The 12,480-nt window shown below is 42.1% G+C and overlaps 1 protein-coding gene across 3 annotated transcripts in view; it reads left to right on the top strand.

Moving 5' to 3' along the window:
* Klhl32 (kelch like family member 32) overlaps window positions 1–12,480 on the top strand; it is a 210,721-nt gene that overhangs the window by 45,617 nt on the left and 152,624 nt on the right. The window lies entirely within an intron of this gene.

Here is a 12,480-nt window from a genome sequence, read left to right as displayed (position 1 = left end):
CTTCTTCTTTGCCAGAAGATGGAGTTTGACTTCCAGCTGTGAGTGATGTGCGCTGATATGAGTTGGGAGGATGAGGTTTTTTATGTTTGTGCTTCCTTTATCTTCACATGAACAGCTTGTCCAGGTGTATTCACATGCTGTGAAAGGTTGTCGTTTTAATATATGAGGAAACCAAATCTCAAAAATTTAGTACTTGGGATTCAGAATGTAAATAAATAATAAGCATGGTTCTTAACTTGCATACCTGGAAATAAAATTCAAGTCTGACTTCTGTTTTTTAGTTTGAGAAACTTATTTTGGGGCTGGTTGAAATGCAGCCACACAAGTGTGAGTACTGGATGGAGTTCAGATGGCTGAGAAACCTTGCATAAATGAAACAAAGTAGAAGAGTGGTTGAGGAAGATTCCTAACCACAGCCTCAGGCCTCCACACACATGTACCCATATACATACCACACAGTGAGAGAGATGGAAAGAGAATATCATTATTGTGTGTGCATGTACCTACGTGTGTGTGCATGGCATGTGTGGGTGCCCATGCCAAGGTGTGCAGGTGGAGGTCAGAAGACAGCGTGGTAGTGCTGATCCTCTCTTCCATTCAGCTTTCTGTGGCTCTGGAGATTGTACCTGGCTGGCAAGACTTGTACAGCAAGGTCCTTTACCTCTTGAGCCATTTTGCAGTCTCCTCTTCCTCCTCTTCTTTTTTAAATTGGCATGTATTCACTGTTTGTGTATTCATGAAGAAAGTTTCTTTCAGTTATATCATGTTTTCACCATATGAATCCCTTCCTGTCCCTTCCCCTTAGTACTCATTTATCCCTCCTTCTTCCCTGTCTTCCTTCTATTGTCCTATCATGTGTATGGTTTTATGTCTTTATAAAGGATTCTAGGATCTACATATAAGAGAAAACAGAGTGTTTGTTGTTCTGTATCTGGCTTGTTTTGCTTAATATGATAATCTCCAGTGTGGTTATTCATTTTCCAGAAAATTAGGTAATTTCATTCTTCCTTATGGCTGACTAAAACGCCATTGTGTCTGCACACCGTATGTATTTTCTTTGTTTATCTGCCCACTGAGAGACGTTGAGGCTGAATCTCTGAGCTGGCTGTTGTGACTGTTGCTACATTAAGTCGTATGCGCGGGCAGTGCTGTGGTATGTTAGAGTCCTTGGTATGTATCCAGAAGTTGTATAGCTGCTTCATATCCTATTTCTGGATTGCTGAGGAGCACCAGGCTAGTTGCCTCGCAGCTGGCCTAGTTTGCTTCCCCATCAGCACTATGTAAGGGCCCCCTTCTTCCTCGTTATCCCCAGAATTTTGTTTTGTTTTTGTCGTTTTTGACAGAATCTCTCTATATAGCTCTAGCTGTCCTGGAACTTGCTATGTAGACTAGGCTGGCCTTGAACTCACAGAGATCCTTCTGCCTCTGGCTCCCAAGTGCCGGCATTAAAGGCATCCCCACTAAACTATGCCTTTATTTGGTTTCTTAATGACTGGGATGAGATGGAATCGCAAAGTGATTTTAAATTGCATGAACAATTTTATGTTTATTGGCCTTTTTGTAATTCCTTTTTTGACACTGATTTATTCATTTCGTTAGCCCATATATCGATTGATTGTTGTTATATTTAGCTTTTTGACTTCTATATATATTTATATATTCTAGATATTAAGTTTCTGTCTAATATATAGCTAACAAAGTTTCTCTCATTCTGTAGGCTTTTTCACTGAACTTTTTCATTTGCTATATAGAAGCTTTTTCATTGCATGAAATTTTATTTGTAAATTCTTGGTAATTTTCTGAGCAATCGTGTCCTTTTCAGAAATGCACTGCTTGTGTGTCACGAAGTGCTTCTTCTGTTTTCTTTCAACAGTTTCAAACTTTCAGGTCTTTGAGTCTTTTTGAGTTGACCTTTGCACAGCGTGAAGGCTAGGTATGCAGCTTCATTCTTCCATAAAAGGATACCCAGCTTTCTGAGAGTCACTCACCAGGGACTGTGTTCTCCCGTGTATATTTAGGCACTGTTGTCAAAAGTCAGGCAACTGTAGCTATGTGCTCACGAATGGGAACTTTTGCATGTAGTCAACTTGACAGACTCCATAATTACCTGAGAGACGGCCCTCTGTATTTACCTATGGGGGAAACCCACCTAATTGTGAGAAGGACCACTTCCTAGGTGTGAGACCCTGCCTTAGATGGAGACAGCAAGGTGAGCACTAGAGCGGCTTTCAATGCTCTTTCCTGTGGACAGTGACCAGCTGCCTCAAGCTTGCCCTCACCTTCCAGCCAGGGTACACTGGACCTTAAATTGTGAGCTAAAATAAACTCTTTCCCTTGAGTTTCTTTCACTAGAGTATTAAGTAGGAAAAGAAGCTAAGTCCTCTGTTCTATCCTACTGATCTACACCATTGTTTTTTTAGCAGTGCCATGCTAGTTTGTTACAAGAGTTAGTTAGTATAACTTTAAATAGGTGCTCTACACCCTCTGCTACTTCTAGTAATCTTCTTTTTGCTCAGGATTGTTGGATGTCTAGAGTAATTTTTGCTCCCTGTGACCTTCAGCATGTTTTATCTATTTCTGTGAAAAATGTCATTGGCATTTTAATGGCAATTTTATTGAATCTGTCAATAACCAACATTCTGCGGAGAAATCAGGAAAGCAACTCAACTCACAAGTACTTCAGAAATAAATAAATAAATAACCTAGGAATAAACCTAACCAAGGAACTGAGAGATTCCCTACAATGAAAAAAAAATTAAGCACTGAAGAAAGAAATTGAATAAGATGGAAATATTGTCAATGATCAGGGATTAGCAGAATTAATCTAACAAAAATAGCTGTATTATCTGTATTATCAAAAATGACCTTCACACATTCCGGCAGCCCTCTCCTCTCTCCTCTTCACTGCTTCTGTACCACTGTTCTCCATCTCAGGGCTTTGCACTTCTCAGCGCTGGGCCTTTGCCCCTCAGTGTACGCCTCTACTGAGGTTTGTAACAGTCAGCGTGGCTGATGTCTCTCACGAACCTCTATGTTGACTCTGCCACATTCCTAAATTCATTTTAAATTTATCTTGTCTCCTTCAAGGAACTGAAGATTTTGTACTGAAGATTTTGTACCTTGATCAGTAGCATCTTAGGGGGGAAACTGTGACAAGCCAATGTAGTGAAGTCCATAGAGGTACTGTTGAATGAAACTGAGTTGTAAATATTGAATTAGAGGTAAGAAGAGAAGTTAGTCAGAGGCCTTGTGATTATGTGGTTGGTGTATGTGTGTATGTGTGTGTGTCTGTGCATCTGTGTGCAGTTTTGTAATGCTATTACCTAGTCATTATTAGAATAAATGGCACAGCCAATTATTAAATAAGAATATATTACATAATTAGAATTTTTCAATTCAATGAACATTTTTTGTAAGCCTATTTTTCTGGACAGTGAGTGGATTCAGTCTGGTGGAAGACACACACACTATGACATAATCAATACCAGGGTTTAGGGGTTTAGATTTGCCTTTGTTTTTATCCCTTTTCCTCTGGGTGTCCCCAGTCATTGGAGCAATAACAAACGGGACTGCTATGGGTAAGCATTTACTGTGGTCCACACACATACTTAAAGGTTGTAGGTGGAGCAATGTATTTCACTTCCCAAAGAAGTCTGCAAGGTGGATGTAAAGAAAAAGGGGCTCAAACTTCAATAATGCCCACGAGGGGCCTAGAGAGTGACTGGGATGACGGCAACCTAGGCTCAGGGAGGGGCAGATGTCGAGATAAAAATCTTTTCAAAGTGTGATTAGGTAGATGGGAAATTGCCAGACTTACTGATGGGGAAGGAAAGGTGAAACTTCAGAGGAAGGCTTAAGGCTTGATGCTTGAGTATCTGGATAAGTAGGAATAAGGGTTGTTCATTCTGGTCATATGCCTAAGGTATGGAGGAAGCTGGGAAAAGAACAGCCACAAGAATTTTTAAGGAAGTCATACCACTGAAGGAGCAATAAAGGAAGGCTTTTGTATAAAGGTGTTTATTTAAGTGTTCTGAAAAGGGTAGAGCCAAGGTTATATTCTCTTCTGGGATGTTTAATTTTTTAAAAAATTATTTACTACATACACGTGTTCTGCCTGCACACCAGAAGAGGGAACTGATGGTTGCAAGCCTCCATGTGGTTGGTGGGAATTGAACTCAGGACCTCTAGAGGCTCAAGAAGCACTCTTAACCTCCATGCCATCTCGCCAGTCCTCAGAGATGTTTGCATCCCCAGAGCCCACTGCAGTGCCAAGGACATCCTAGACCCTCCATCTTCATTTTCCCTATTGTGAGCTTACTGGAAGTTTCTTTCTATGTCGAGCCTCACTAATACCCTCCTAAGAACTTCCTTCCGCTCAGATAGATAGATATAGATATAGATATCGATATCTATATGTATATTTATATCATGGATCTACATATGCACATAGATTTATATATACAATGTTATATGCATGTAGACATAGCTCTGTTTACTATATTCATTGGTCTTCCCTCCTCAGACAGTGTCCTTTACAGACTTGATGCTGATAGTGCTGCTTACCAAAGGGGGTGTTGGAGGCCCTGCTGCTGAAGGTTGTAGCCTCCAAGAATGGACAGCCTCTGAGCTCAGTGCACGATGGAGGACTCCCTTCCCCAAGCACAGCTTCGTACTCTCTGCCTGTCCTTATTTAGAGCTGTCCCCTCTGACACAGCTTCCTGCAGAATGCTCTTCCCTATCCTCCATATATTAGGTAGTGTGCCCTGTACAGGCAATAGGACCATGCTGTTTAATGCAAATGAAGCACACTGTAAGCACCATCAGACTACCTCCTGGCTGCTTCCCTTTTCCTATATGTTTCCCTCACCCCTAGAATAAAGTTGGTCTGTCTCCCTGCAGCTGGTCTTGGAAGTCTGTCATTCAGTCATGCTCACAGCCCTCCTACCGTACCTCCCCACTCCCCTCACCTTCGCTTCTCCTGTCCTCAAGGACTGGTAGCCAACACCCCCAGAAAAGAGGAGACCCACAGGAGGGGATCATTGCAACATTTGCACGGCTTGCTGTTCAGTCGGCACAGATAACATGCAGACAGATAATACTTATTATACTAAGGATAAAAACTAATATAGCACTGAGAGTTACATTGCTTCCAGCCCACAAGCTGGATACCTTCTGTCTTTATCCCTGGCCTATGCCTCAAACTTGATCAATTCTGTGAATCTTCAGTGCATTATTAGTAAATTATCTTTTAGTTTAAAAATAAAATTAATAAGAACAAATGGACTTATTAAGCTGCCAGATGCTACATGAATATTAGAGGTCAATCACCTGTTTTTGTCTTCCATTCAGTCACCACACCACAGCTTTCTCGTGTCCCTGTTCTGAGCAATCACTGGAGTCAGTGGTATAATTGATAGCTGTTCATTTATGCTACAGAGGTATCTCGCATTCTGATTAGAACAGGTTTTAAAGTTATATTTTAACTGAGTGTAACTTACTTCTTGGATCTTCATTTTGGAAAAAATAAAAAAAAGACAATAGTAAACTATCCCAAAGCCCTGTTTTAGTTACTTTGTAAATATATGTAAGTGTCTGCTGTTGTTTTAGATAACAAAGCATTACTCTGTTTATTTTGTACATGAATGCCACTGGAATTAAATCATGGCAGCTCAGTATTTTCTATAGTCAACTCTGCAGTAGCCTGCTCCATGATTATTTTTTATGGAGGTCAGACAAGCTCTCCTGAACTCTGTGGTCAGGGCAACGCTTGCTTGCTTATTCTTTCCCTTCTCTAAAACTGATGCCACAGATAGATCACAAAGGCACCTAAGTATCATTCTTATACTATAAACTCTCATTGTTTGGCCAGCTGGTCATTGTTTCCCATCAAATTGTCTGTAGGGCGCAGAAGCAGCCGTGAGTACAGTCCAGAGTGAATGTGTATTTTGACATGGGCATTCCATTTTTGAAAATAGTTTACATAAGTTCATTTTTAGATACCATATGGTGTGAAGTTTCTACTGAAAATATTTTTGCTGTTTTGTAGACATAAAATGAGACTTCCAAGAAAAATTTCCCTTCTAGTAGTTTCTGCCAGTATTATCATTGGAAACCCTCAATGTCGCTTTCCTTTTCATTCTCCTTTGAAGATATCCTCTATCATTGCACAGAATTTTCCAAACACAGAACTACCATGATACCCTTCATTAGACAAACAGGGAAACTGTGGTCCATCCATACATGGAATATTACTCAGTGATTAGAAAAATAATGATTTATGAAGCTGTGAAAAGCTGTAGGTGACACATGAGTTCATATTATTAAGTGAAAGAAGCCAGGCTGAAGACTGTGCTCTATATAATCCCAAATATATGACATTTTGGGGAAAAAGACCTGGAGAAGGAAAAAGAGTAGTTATCAAGAGCTTGACCATGAGGGGAGTGAACAGATGGCTAGCAAAGGATAAATGTACACCACCAGGATTGAAACGCAGGGTAAACTTTGGAGCTTAGTAATGGGTTTCTAATAATTGATTTGTTGTTTTTATGGGGAGTGAACTTCCGGTGAAGGCTCCAGTTTTTTAAGCATCGAGTGAGTGGTAGCTTGTTAAAAATGAATATTTTATATTTATAATGTACATAAATTTATATTTATAAAAATTAACATATCCTTGAAGAAAATGACAGCTTTAATACACTCAGGTCTTTTGTCACACAAGAGGAATTCTAGGACAAACAAGAGAGGATATTTTCAGATCAAGAGCTGACTGGCTTTTCCACCGTGGAGCACCATCATTCATGCAGACAGCATGTTAAGGACCTAAACATCCTGACAGGGTAGTGACGATGTTCCAAGAATAATAAGTAGGACCCTGTATAGTCTGACACTCCTAAGAAGCAAAACCGATAGAAAATATGTTGGGAGGTAAAAAGACACATAGGTTTAGTACGGTGATTTAGATGGCTATTAAAGGCTAAGGATTTCCCCATTTTACTGGGACCAGCTGGATAGCAAGCAGAACTGATTGTACAGTTATTCAAATCAGAAGCCTGGAGAAGTAGGAGGAAGCCAGTAGTTAATGGTCCAGTCCAAGCCTGAGTTTTAAGGTTACAGAACAATGTCCCAGCTTAACAGAAAATTCTTTCTTATTTAGCCTTTTACCAGATCCATAGCTTCAACACTCGGGACAAGTCTTGCTCAATTACAGAGGTCAATTCACTGCACTCAGCTTAACCATTCAAATGTTAATCTTATCCAGAAAAGCTCTCGAGGACACAACCAGAAATTATGATCCTTTAGTTATTCTGACTGCATAGTTTGTATTATCTTAGCCCTGTGTTCTCCTTTGGTGTTTGTCGCAGAGATAAAACACTGACTAAAACCATCTTCAGGAGAAATGAGTTTATTTCATCATACGCTTTACAGCCTGTCATTGAGATGGTCGGGGCAGGAAGTCAAGGCAGGAACTAACGCAGAAGACAAGAGATGGAGTGCTGCTTACCGCTTGCCCTCATGTCTTGCTCAGCTACTTTTCTTACACAGTCCATGGCCACCTGCCCAGAGGGGGCATCATCCACAGTTAACCACTAATCACCAGAAATCCCACAGACTTGCCTGTAGGCCACACTGATGGAGGCAACTTCTAAACTGAGGTTCTTACTTCCTGGGTGACAGGAATTTATATCAAGTTGATAAAAACTAACCAGCACACTGTAGAACTCACCCCTTATTCTTCTTCATGTTCTTGAGTATAAGATGGAAGGAACAAATACAGAAGTGTTTTCCTGAGGAAAGTATGTCTTTTTTTTTACATTCCCACATCCTTTACTTGGGACCAAAACAAAAAACATATTCACATGACACAACTGAGTTTCCAAAGAAGCCAAAAACTTCCACTCCAGTAGAAATTTTAGCCAGAGTGGTTAAGCAAGAGACAGAATGGGTCTAGAGAGATGGTTCAGCAGTTAAACTCTGCACTGCCTTTCTAGAGGACCAGAGTTCAGTACCCAGAACCCATACTGGGTGGCTCACAACCCTGCAATTCCAGCCCTGGGGGGTATGATACGTTTTTAGCCTCTGGGGACACCTGCATTCACAAGCATATATCAGCACACTGACACACATATATGAATACTTACCCATTGCTAGTGGGAGTGCAAATGGTGCTGCCGCTGTGGGCATCAGTATGCTTGTTCCTCAGTTGTAAGCTGCCGACATGGATGCTGTGAGCTTTTTGATAAATCATCTGGAAAAAAAAAACAATGACATATGTCCGAGTAGTTGGAATACATGGGTTTTCAAAACTTATTTGTAGTGAAAGCAAATCTCAAAAGTATGAGAGAAATGTGCCTTTTTACATATTGAGTGAAAAAGTTGCTTTAAAAGGCCAGTGAAAAATTTAAACTGTCAAATGTTTTATTTCCTTTGCACCATTGCTAAAAACTCTATATATTTACTTACAAAAAAGTGATTTATCTTGGATTAAGATTAAACATCAACGTCAGTACAAACAATCCCTTGGCTATGTAAATGTTAGAATAAAATTATTTGATTTTTTTTCAGAAAAGGGATATTGATGGTGCTAAGATACTCCATGCATCAAGTAGGGTTTCTACTTCAGTGACAAAAGACCATGACCAAGTCAACTTACAAGAGAAAACATGTACTTAGCCTTATGGTTTCAGAAGGTCGGTGTCGTGATGAGCAGTGGCATGGTGGCAGGAATGGTTTCAGAAGGTCAGTGTCGTGATGGCTGAACAGTGGCATGGTGGCAGGGGCAGCTGAGAGTGCCCATCTTGATCCACAAGCAGAGAACATGCTGGGAATGGCATTAGACTTCTGAAACCCCAAAGTCTGCCCTCAGCGGCAGTAATAGATCTTTTTTAACAAGGCCACATCTCCTAATCTTTCCCAAATGGTCCCTTCAACGAGGGATGTTTCACACAAATGAGCTATGGGAAACACTCTTGTTTAAAGCCACCACAGTCCAGAACATGGAACTCTTTTCTTCCTGAGGAAATACTGATTGTTATTAGGCTGTAAAGCTCCAGTATGGAAGGCAAATTTTAATTTATGAAATATCTTTGCCAGCTTCAGTAACAAGCATATTCATAAGTTTGCTTATTCTTTTCGTAACCTTTGGGTGTAGATATTACTGACAGGTAATTAAGCTTAATAAACATTGGCTTGTTTAGATTATGCAGGTGTTGAATATCAGAGTCCGAATGTTTTATTGCATCAAGTGTGGAACCGGAGTAGTTCTGCCTGAAGTTACCACTGGCTCCTTAGCATCACAGAGCACAGTCCTGCAGTGCTGTCTATAAGGCCGGGAACCTGTGATTACCGTAAGGGCCTTTATGTGTTGCCCATTGCCCCAGATTGCAGCTAGACCTGGGGCATCACTAGCGTCAGGGTGGAAGAGAGTTGGTAAAAATATTTTCCCGCTCTGTAGGCTGTCATTCTGTCCAATGGTGGTGTTCTTTGCCCTGCGGAAGCTTTTCAGTTTCGTGAGGTCTCATTTATTGTTGACCTTGGTGCCTGTGCTAATGGAGTTATGTTCAGAAAGTCTCTTTCCTGTGCTAATTAATGAGCTTCGGGGTCTTTCCCCCACTTTCTTTTCTATCAGGTGTGTCTGTTTGTATTTGGAACTGTCTGATCCACCTGGACTCGAGTTTTATGTCGGGTAATAAATACGGATCTATTTGGATTTTTGTACGTGCAGCCATCCAGTTTAATCAGCACCATCTGTTGAATATGAGGCCTTTTTCCCCCATACATATTTTTGGTTTCTTTATAAAAGATCAAGTGTCCACGGGTATATGGATATGTGTTTGGTGTTTACAGCTCTAGGGGCACCGGGGCCTGGGAGATTGGAGTCAATACATAAGGCTGATGGAAGTCTGGTTCACTTTATTCACCACATCAGATGATTAACACTACTCTGTGGGTAAGAAGGATCATCTGAGTAAGTTATCATAAGTTCCAGCTGTATACAGTTGGAGGGCACGTAGGCTGGGTGACCGGGGAAAACAGGCACGGGACCAGAGTGAGGTCAGAGAGGTGTGTGTTCAAACCCTGAGAATCTCAAACCTGAGACCGGTAGGAAAAGGACCGCTCCCTCCCTGTTTCTGTGGCTGCATGCGCTGGGCACATAGCCCGGCGACCCCGACCCATGCAACTCTAAGGTAGTCAAGGGCAGTCACATGGCCTAGTACCTGAGTGTAAATACATCATCCCAGCATTCCGGCCACACTCATATGCACCTACCCTGGATCCCTTTCCCGCTCGGCAAGCTTCATATTGCTATTTTACTGGGCTGTAACACCTGAAGGGCGTTCCAAAGAGGACATTCTAAACCCTTTGGACATTCACCTCTGGACCCTCAGACCTGCCCACCCAGTGGTGTTGCGGGTGGACCTGCAGACTCCACCCCTACCGGATTCTGCTTCATCCTTCCTGGCTCCCAGCTCTGTGTCTGGTGGTGCGTGGACATCCTGGGAGAGGAAGCAAGGTGGAACCGTAGCTGGAGCCCACACGGAGCCAACAGGACCTCCAGAAGAGCAAAAAAGGGTGAGTGCACCCTTCTATACCCCCATCCTCCCAAACGCCGGTCCTGAGCAGGACCCCACAGGGACCCATGGCCTAAGCCCAGAGGCCGAAGCCTCCACACTCTGAGGGAAGGCAGTCTTACCACTCCTACTCCGTCTCTGGATCTGGAGTTCCTTTTTCATTACGGAGAATGCCTCATCAAGCATCAGACAGTTTATACTCTGAGGGTTAAGAAGGATCACCTGAGTAAAAGTTATCACGCGCTCAAGCTGTAGACAATCAAAAGGACAAGCCACATGGGGCGAAACACTTCAATTATTCATAGCGGAACAACACCAGCAAGCAATAATGAGGAATGTGAAGTACACTCGCTCCCATCTGCTACACCTGGGAGTTCCAGGAGCACATTTCCAAGAACAGTTCTGCATTTGAAAGAAGTTGAGAGCACAGATTCCTCAGTTTTCTTGGAGTTTTCTCGCAAGCACTAAGATTCTCCTCACGTGACTCCATTACTGAGCCATGTTCTGACAGTTTAGGTCTTCATTTTTATTCCATTTCTGGGTTTGGGGCCAGTACCATGTGTTTTTATACTATAGCTGTGCAGTACAATTTGAGTTTGGAGATGGTGAACCCAGTAGAGGAAACCTAATACAGTAGAAGCTTCCTAAAATACATTTATGTATATAAAGGCTGTCTATATGGGGACCGAATAATGGGGGAGACACAGCCCCAATCGCACGTTTCTTGTCACCAGAAGAAGCTTCCAGTACTGAGACTGCATTACACCCGATTGAGCTATTTGCCAAAGGGATCCCAGGTAAACCCTCAGACAACCCTGTTGCTCTCCACAATACAACAAGGCCCTATTGCCGAAGGCAACACCTACACAACTGGTTGAATGAACATGGAGAAGTTGAGCGAGTCCCCACAGAGAAGCTTCACCCCTCTGTGCTGGAGTTTGGTACAGGAAGGTGCCCGCATGCTCCCAAAGGTTAGTAGAACCACCAACCCTGTCACAGACCTTTGATCTACAGTGGTAGAAGCCTGCAAAATAGACCACTGCCATGGTGGCACAAAGCCTTGGGCATTACCAACCAACATCTGATTCGATCTAAGGCCCACTCCAGGAGATGGAAGCCACACCTGACACTTCTTGGGTGACCAAGGACCTGACACTAAATAGCCCAGCAATCCAAGGTAAAACCGGACACTGCTTGTCAAAAACAAAAAAATGTAAAAGTAAAATGGCTCCTACTAACATTCTGCTGTACGCGTAGATGAGTGCATTGCATCATTGGAAGAGCTTCCTCCGGCAGCAGATGGGACAAGCACAGAGACTGACAGCTAGTGTGCAAAGAGAGACATCTGGGAGGGCTCAGTTGTAAATGGGATGTCTGCATCAAATCCCTCCCTCGGGGTTCAGGGCTCAGGACAGGAAGTGGACTGAACGTAAGAGCCAGGGGGGATGGAAGATACCAAGAAAACAAGGCTCGCACAGTCAACAAGACTGGCACACTTACAAACTCACAGAGTGAGGCAGCATGGACAGGGCCTGCACAAGCTGTCTAGTCTTTTCATGGGATTCCTGAGTGTAAACATTAGTAGGTCCCTGTGTCTATTTTTTTGTGTCTTCTTTGGGCTCTTTGCCTTCTGTTTGTTTTGTCCTACTCTGATACATTAATTTTTGTTTTTTCTTATTATATTATAATAATTATTATCTTAAAAAAGTGAGTGGCATGTTTTGTGTATGAATGAAAAGAAAGAAAGAAAAGAACGAAAGAAAAGAAAGTTCAAAGATTCTATTTGAACTTAGCGTCAGAGGGCAAATCAAATTCCATTGGGAGGTTTTAGAACTCTAGGGTTCCTACACAGGCTTCTGGCTACCCCAAGAACTTGTCATAAAGGCACTCTCTGGTCTGTGTTCTGTATAGA

This window comes from Meriones unguiculatus, chromosome 6 (assembly GCF_030254825.1).
Source record: "Meriones unguiculatus strain TT.TT164.6M chromosome 6, Bangor_MerUng_6.1, whole genome shotgun sequence".
Lineage (NCBI taxonomy): Eukaryota > Metazoa > Chordata > Mammalia > Rodentia > Muridae > Meriones > Meriones unguiculatus.
Note: the sequence above shows the minus strand (reverse complement) of the source record. Positions and strands in the feature narration are given on the sequence as shown.